Here is an 8,377-nt window from a genome sequence, read left to right on the forward strand (position 1 = left end):
ATGCTATAGTATGACTTTTTGATCATATTTAATACGACATGCTATAGTATGACTTTTTGATCATATTTAATACGACATGCTATAGTGTGACTTTTAGATCATATTTTAGACGACATGCTATAGTGTGACTTTTTGATCATATTTTAGACGACATGCTATAGTATGACTTTTTGATCATATTTAATACGACATGCTATAGTATGACTTTTTGATCATATTTAATACGACATGCTATAGTGTGACTTTTAGATCATATTTTAGACGACATGCTATAGTGTGACTTTTAGATCATATTTTATACGACATGCTATAGTATGACTTTTTGATCATATTTTAGACGACATGCTATAGTGTGACTTTTTGATCATATTTTAGACGACATGCTATAGTATGACTTTTTGATCATATTTTAGACGACATGCTATAGTATGACTTTTTGATCATATTTTAGACGACATGCTATAGTATGACTTTTTGATCATATTTTAGACGACATGCTATAGTATGACTTTTTGATCATATTTTAGACGACATGCTATAGTATGACTTTTTGATCATATTTTAGACGACATGCTATAGTGTGACTTTTTGATCATGTTTTAGACGACATACTATAGTATGACTTTTTGATCATATTTTAGACGACATGCTATAGTGTGACTTTTTGATCATATTTTAGACGACATGCTATAGTATGACTTTTTGATCATATTTTAGACGACATGCTATAGTATGACTTTTTGATCATATTTTAGACGACATGCTATAGTATGACTTTTTGATCATGTTTTAGACGACATGCTATAGTATGACTTTTTGATCATATTTAATACGACATGCTATAGTGTGACTTTTTGATCATGTTTTAGACGACATACTATAGTATGACTTTTTGATCATATTTTAGACGACATGCTATAGTATGACTTTTTGATCATATTTTAGACGACATGCTATAGTATGACTTTTTGATCATATTTAATACGACATGCTATAGTATGACTTTTTGATCATATTTTATACGACATGCTATAGTATGACTTTTTGATCATATTTAATACGACATGCTATAGTGTGACTTTTTGATCATATTTAATACGACATGCTATAGTGTGACTTTTTGATCATATTTTAGACGACATGCTATAGTATGACTTTTTGATCATATTTTAGACGACATGCTATAGTATGACTTTTTGATCATATTTAATACGACATGCTATAGTGTGACTTTTTGATCATATTTAATACGACATGCTATAGTGTGACTTTTAGATCATATTTTAGACGACATGCTATAGTGTGACTTTTTGATCATATTTTAGACGACATGCTATAGTATGACTTTTTGATCATATTTTAGACGACATGCTATAGTGTGACTTTTTGATCATATTTTAGACGACATGCTATAGTATGACTTTTTGATCATATTTTAGACGACATGCTATAGTATGACTTTTTGATCATATTTTAGACGACATGCTATAGTATGACTTTTTGATCATATTTTAGACGACATGCTATAGTATGACTTTTTGATCATATTTTAGACGACATGCTATAGTATGACTTTTTGATCATATTTTAGACGACATGCTATAGTATGACTTTTTGATCATATTTTAGACGACATGCTATAGTATGACTTTTTGATCATGTTTTAGACGACATACTATAGTATGACTTTTTGATCATATTTTAGACGACATGCTATAGTGTGACTTTTTGATCATGTTTTAGACGACATACTATAGTATGACTTTTTGATCATGTTTTAGACGACATGCTATAGTATGACTTTTTGATCATATTTTAGACGACATGCTATAGTATGACTTTTTGATCATATTTTAGACGACATGCTATAGTATGACTTTTTGATCATATTTTAGACGACATGCTATAGTATGACTTTTTGATCATGTTTTAGACGACATGCTATAGTATGACTTTTTGATCATATTTTAGACGACATGCTATAGTGTGACTTTTTGATCATGTTTTAGACGACATACTATAGTATGACTTTTTGATCATGTTTTAGACGACATGCTATAGTATGACTTTTTGATCATATTTTAGACGACATGCTATAGTATGACTTTTTGATCATATTTTAGACGACATGCTATAGTATGACTTTTTGATCATATTTTAGACGACATGCTATAGTATGACTTTTTGATCATGTTTTAGACGACATGCTATAGTATGACTTTTTGATCATGTTTTAGACGACATGCTATAGTATGACTTTTTGATCATATTTTAGACGACATGAAAAAAAAAAAAACTTTGACAAAGCCACTGCTGCTGTTTAAAGAAGCGTGTGGTGTCGCATTTTAAAATGAAAAAAAAAAAAAAAGAGGCCCAAAGTTTCCTGTTGTCATCTCTGCGAAGCCGCTCTGCCCGCTCTGAATAATTCAGCGGCTGCCTGGTCGAATGCAAACAAACGGAATAAAACATAGATAGTTATCAGGCATAAATATGAACAAACAGCATCTAAAAGCATTAAGGAAACACAGAGCGTCTGGGGTTTGGAGCGACAGATGAGGACAGCGCGTTTGACTGGCTGGACGGAGCCGTCCCCCCCACCTCCTTCACCCATCCCCCTCCTCCCCCCCTAATGATGTGTGGCCTGTCAGAGAGACGCAGCCAAATTACATTCAGGACTACAAAGCCTTCGTCCGAGGTTTTCTCTCTCTGTGCAACACGCTGCAAAACAATAACTGGGATTCAGCAGCTGCAAATTGCACTAAAATTTCCCAGTCTCTTTCTGTGAATTATTAATGAGAGCCAAACCAAAAAAGACAAAAAAAAAAAGGAGGGGGAGAGGGGGGGGGTATATCTACACATGCCCGAGCAGTGGAGAATGCTATAAAGCTGTAATTATGCCAGAGAATGAGAAATGGAACAAAGTTATGGAGCCAGAAAAGGAGAGGCAGAAACTGAAACTAAGAGCTGGAAATTTAGAGCTCGGGGGGGTGAAAAGAAAAGTAGTTTTATTACATATGCAAAAAGCCGAAGCTGCGGGATCGACACGCAATTAAAACGGGGATGAACAACAGCATTTGCAGCCGTCTCTGTCAGGTTTGTTCTGCGAATGCAAACGGGAGGAGAGGAGGTCAAATCTCCCGTCGACTTTTTTGAAGGAAAAAAAAAAAAAAAAAACAGTTTGGAAACAATCCACAGACTCGAGCGAAAGGAAAACAGAAAAGTGCAGAATAAAAAAAAGAATACTGCAACAGGTTAAGTGTGCAGACTCGAGTAAAAAAAAAAAAAAAAAAGGATTTCTACATGATAAAATAGGGAGAACTCAAAATGACCAAAAGAAATCTGTAAAATCCGAAGAACGATTGCAGCTGTAAGAGAAAAAGAGCAGTTAATGTTGAGCGAAGGCAACAAATGCCTTCCAATAAGTAATAACTCACGATGACTCAGATAAGGGAATAAAAGGGTCAATAAACTGTGATTTCCTGATGTGATTTTTCAACATAAAAGGCAGCAACTGGAGGTGACTTTAATCAGATATTAAAAACCATTTTTTTTTTATGAAGTACAATTCCAACTACAGCGACGATGGTGGCATTTCTCTTTTGGACGTATTCGTTGTAAACGGCATCAGAGCTTCTATGTCGACGTTGCCTACGGCAACAGGCCCAAATTGCCGTTGCTAAGAGACGTGCCGTTGGCTCCCACGTCGCGTCCTCGCCCCGTGGAGCCAGTAGACGTCGTTATCGCACGCGCTTCGTTGTATTTGTGCTGTTTAGTTTGTCTTTTCAGTGTAAAACTAGAAACTAGTTCCCTCATGCTGGATGACTTTTTTTTTGTGTCTAATTTCAGTTTAAATCCTTTGAAGCCCTCGCTTGAAAAAGTTGCAGCGGACCGAGTCGTTCCTCAGTCTGCTCCCAGGAAAGAAATGCTTCATTTTTGTTGTGCTTGAAGATGCCAGGATGTGTATAGATCAGCTTTAATCTGTCGCTTAACACAAAAACTGAACTTTCCATACACATTCTTGTAGTGTATGTAACTCTGATAAAATGTGTTAGTTTCAAAATAAGACATAAACTTTACTGGACAAAATGTGACCAAATTGAAAGGGCACATTTAATGTAGTTTTGTACCAAAACTGAATGATAAACATTATTAATCCTGTTTATTTTAAGCGCTTTTCATCGAACCACATCGTAGAAAGAAAAACAAAAGAAAAAAGTCATTGTAATGCTAATTATTTCTACAAAAAAAAAAAAAAAGAAGTTACTTTTAACAGTGTAAACAGTCTTTGGAGCTCAGCTGTCTTTGTCATCATCTGCAGGAAGTTTCTGCTTTTCTTACAGCTGCTTCTTTATTGTGTGCACGGGAGGGACAAGTAAAACCTGTGGTCGTAGTAGTGAAAGGTGAGTAAAAGCGACTCAGACTTTGCCACTGACATCTTCTTGCCTGTTGCAGCACCCTAACAGCAGCTGCTCGGGGTTAAAGGTCACAGTGAGCTGTGAGTGACACTCAGGATTGAAAAGCTCTGCCGGTTCGGGTCTGTGTTTCCTGGTGCTGTGCTGCCCTCTACTGGCTGCTTGGTGGAAGTGTTGCCGGTGAACTGAGGTGCATGTTGAGTTGGTTCTATGTGTTCGAACGGTTTAGTGACGATATTTCGATGTTTTTTGTAGTTGTTTCGATCTACTGAAATGTATTTTTGCACGTTAGCGTTCACGTGTAAATCCCTCACCTTCTCCTCAGAGAGTCGATGGTTGAACATCCAGTCCGCCGTGATACACTTTTAACACGAGGTTTCCACAAGTAAATAGTGATCTGGAGATGAGAACATCTCAGACTGTGTCATGGTTGGTTTGTCGGATGAAGTATTCAGACCAGCGAGTGAAGTAAAAGAAGCAAAGATCATATAAATATTGCACGACAAGTGAAACCTGTGCGTTTGTTGTTTTATTCAGCCAAATTGAAGTGTTTGCAACCAAAGTGTTTATTGTTGTGTAAAGGAAATGAAATGTCTCTGACAGGTCACTCTGCAAACCAAACGCTTTCACTTGTGTCACTTTATATTTTGATGCTGATAGTTTTGTATTTGTGCGACGCCTCACAGGATGTGAATACTTCTTCCATCTCGGCTTGTGTTTCACACGGGACGCATCGCAGAATCACGAGTCTCGTTAATGTTTACGAAAGAGTTCGTCCGACCGCCCCTCAGGGTTCACTTTGGGTTTGAGAGCAGGATCGCGCGTTGTCGCTTTAACGTACATCTGAACCTGCGCTCGTGTCCGGTCTCCTCCTCTTCCCAGGGTTCAAGGTCGCGGCGCGGCTATTTCCAGCTCGTCTTCGGCGCGATCCGTGTCGCAAAATGACAAGGTAGCGCCACTCGGGGGGGTCAGCTGCGTTACAGGAAAGAGGAAATCAATCCTGCCTGACAGTGTCTTCGGGATACTCTGACCTGACCATCTCACACACAGATGTATACAAACAAACACTCGGACAAAGATAGCGCGTACTCGGTGCAGCTGTCTGACACAGACGACCTCTGTCAGCTCCGGTTTGTCTCGTCAAGGTGCCGGCGAAAAGTGAATCGCTTCGATTGGACAAATTATGAATTTATGTGGAAACAAAAAGCACTTGAACATATTGTTAAGCGTGAATTCTCATGGAAGACATTTCACCCTTTGATATTCTCAGAAAATGATGGGTGACAACATTTAGGTCTAATGAAGGGTAATTATTGAGTGCACAAAGATATAAATATCGTGAAAATGGGATTACATAATGAGATGAATAAAACGAGATTACAAATACACCAGAAGCAAACTTTCATGAACTAATTTGGTAGAGGCCATTTTAAATGGAGCTAAAACAATTAACAGTTTTGGAAATTAATGTACGCGTTGAATAAAGTATTGGGTTAGATATATGTATGTATACATATATGTATATGTGTTCATACATTTATACGTATATATATATACACACACACTTATATATATATGTGTATATGTACATACGTACGTAGGTACCAACACATGTGGACCACGTGCTAGAGTAGGAATTTTTTTCATGGTGGGAAGATGTGCCTTAGTGGGACTCTTTGGTGACGGCCTGTGTGGCTTTTGATTCATGTATCTATTTATATACACACATATATCAATGTCTCGGGGCATATTTGATCCATTGTATCGAGTGTTGTCTTTGTTACGGTGGTGGTCGGGTTTAAAACGTGTCTTTCTTTTTTGCGTGACATTTTGAAGCTCATCACGGTGATACGGCGCGCCTGAGGAAAAGGGAGTCATTGAAGGTAAGAAAATATATTTGTCCAGATGCAACAGTCCTCATGATGGTGATGAGGGGCAATATTTTTACAGGCAAATAAAGATGAAAGATTTCAAGAACTTTAAGGAGATATGATTGTGTTGTTGTTGTTGCAGAGGCCCAATCAGAGCCAGTTTGGTTGGGAGCTGGTCCGCTGGGTAACAGCTGCGGGCTCGTTAGTCGTGTCTACGGGGGTCCAATGAAATCAATCGAACCCGTCCATAAAACCGCGCAGCCGGCAGAGTGAGCCACGGTTTGTACAACGTTTGACTGCGCGGTGTTCGTCTCGTGACGTTCATCGTTGCTTTTGATTGATTGAGCAGCGTCTACCGTTTAGTCGTTCATCATTGTTGTGTTTGTTGTTTTTTCTTACATGCTCCGCTGGTGTTTCGGAAGAGAACGTTTGCAGAGTGAAGCAGCAAAGCCGGCTGTTCTTCCATCTCGTCCTTCCTCGCAGCATCCTTAAAGTGTACGAGTTACCTAAAGTTAGTGTTTGTTAACATTACCCATTTTAAAGTTGTCTAACTTTGTGTTTCTTAACCTTAAACATTTCCAAGTTGTCCAAGTTTAAAGCTACATCGCAAGTCACATTAGTAACAAATACAGCCACATCACAGTAGCCGCTAATCTAGCGCTTGAAGGAAGGAAAGAGGGAACACCAACAGATTAAAAAAAAAAAGGAAAAGAAAGTTACAGTTCTGATAATAAAATATAATTGCAATAAACTGGTTTGTCACATGTCAAATGAAAAGGTGTTAAAGTTGCGATGTTTTATCCCCGCAGGAGTCCGGTGGACACCGTGTACAGTCTCAAAGACGAGGTCCACGAACTCAAACAGGCGAGTCTCTTATTACTATGACTGTTGTCTATTTCCTGTGAAACTGTTACATTTCAGGGGATTTCAGAGGGTACACAGGTTGTAGCTGTAAATTGCACTCATTTTTTTCTGTTGTCCTTCCTCCAGGACAACGAATCTCTGAGATCAGATCCAGATGTCAAGAGACCAGTTTCTTATGTTTCAACGACCAACCTGTGGACAGAAGCTGCCAAATACGTCGCACTTGTCTCCATTTCCACTCGCTTTGACCTTCACAGCGACATCTGTCAGATTCATCTTGTTATTCACATTTAGGTTTAAATAGTCTTTATTGAAACTTAAAGCAAGTCATTGGGGGGAGGGAGGAGAGAAGTGGGTAGGGCATTTATCAAACTTCAGAGCGTACTGTTAAAACAGCCCAAAACCAGAAATATTGACGGTATCAACATTAGGGATATAAAGTGTATTAAACAGCTCAATAACTGTCAGTTAGTGACTTTCTCTATCATTTTTTGGACTGTGTCTGTGCCAGGAGGTGAGGAAGATGACATCAGAACCCTCGGCCCGGTTCTCCACAGGCACCTTTTGAAAGAGCGCTACCTCGTCCCTCAGCTTTTCTGTTTGTAGGGGAGGATGCCGTTATCAGGAATGCTCTTGAACTATCCGGTCAGCCCTGTTTCCTATGTAACTAGACGCCTACATGATTTTTAGGCATAAATAGTATTTAAACAATAATCATTAAGAGATGTGTTTTCCAAAAAATTGAAGGAAAAACAAGTCAGAAATTGTGTGAACTCATCTCAATCAGTTTTTGTCCACTTGTCAGTGTGACCGGATGCAGGTGGCGTGTAACAGTCAGCACGATGTCCAAGACCTCCTCACCCTGAAATCTATGTCATCAGCCAGTCGTCCCATTGCGCTCTTTCTTTAAAGGACATGAGTAAGAGTCCAAAGAATGTGAAGAAGCTGCTGCCTAAGAGGAAACCGTCACGGCCCAAGACAGACTCTGAACTCGAGTGAGTGTACACACTACGAACAGCACGTGTTAACCATCGTTTGTTCTCTGCAGTTTTTTTAGACAAAAAAAAAAAAAATGTGGCTTTACTTTGAGGTTGTTGGGATTAAATATAATAAAAGACAGTCAGGGAGGAAGTGCAATGCAGCTAAATTGTCTTCCTGTCTTATAACAAATATTAGCGGGAAAATGTTTGAGACACGTCGCATCATCCATTTTGTCTCTGAGGAAAACGG

The 8,377-nt window shown here is 38.6% G+C and overlaps 1 long non-coding RNA gene across 2 annotated transcripts; it reads left to right on the top strand.

Annotated features, from left to right (window-relative positions):
* Nucleotides 1–2,148: 2,148 nt before the first annotated feature.
* On the top strand, nucleotides 2,149–7,635 carry LOC138202386 (uncharacterized). Of its 2 annotated transcripts, none has more exons than XR_011178641.1 (6): nucleotides 2,149–4,602; nucleotides 6,249–6,295; nucleotides 6,426–6,562; nucleotides 6,706–6,794; nucleotides 7,093–7,147; nucleotides 7,274–7,635. It is a non-coding gene; the product is annotated as an uncharacterized lncRNA (long non-coding RNA). The 2 variants fall into 2 exon arrangements; XR_011178642.1 differs by having other exon boundaries at nucleotides 2,149–4,400.
* Nucleotides 7,636–8,377: the final 742 nt, after the last annotated feature.

This window comes from Embiotoca jacksoni, unplaced genomic scaffold (assembly GCF_022577435.1).
Source record: "Embiotoca jacksoni isolate LCO1_2020_lvr unplaced genomic scaffold, fEmbJac1.0.p SCAF_203, whole genome shotgun sequence".
Classification (NCBI taxonomy): domain Eukaryota; kingdom Metazoa; phylum Chordata; class Actinopteri; family Embiotocidae; genus Embiotoca; species Embiotoca jacksoni.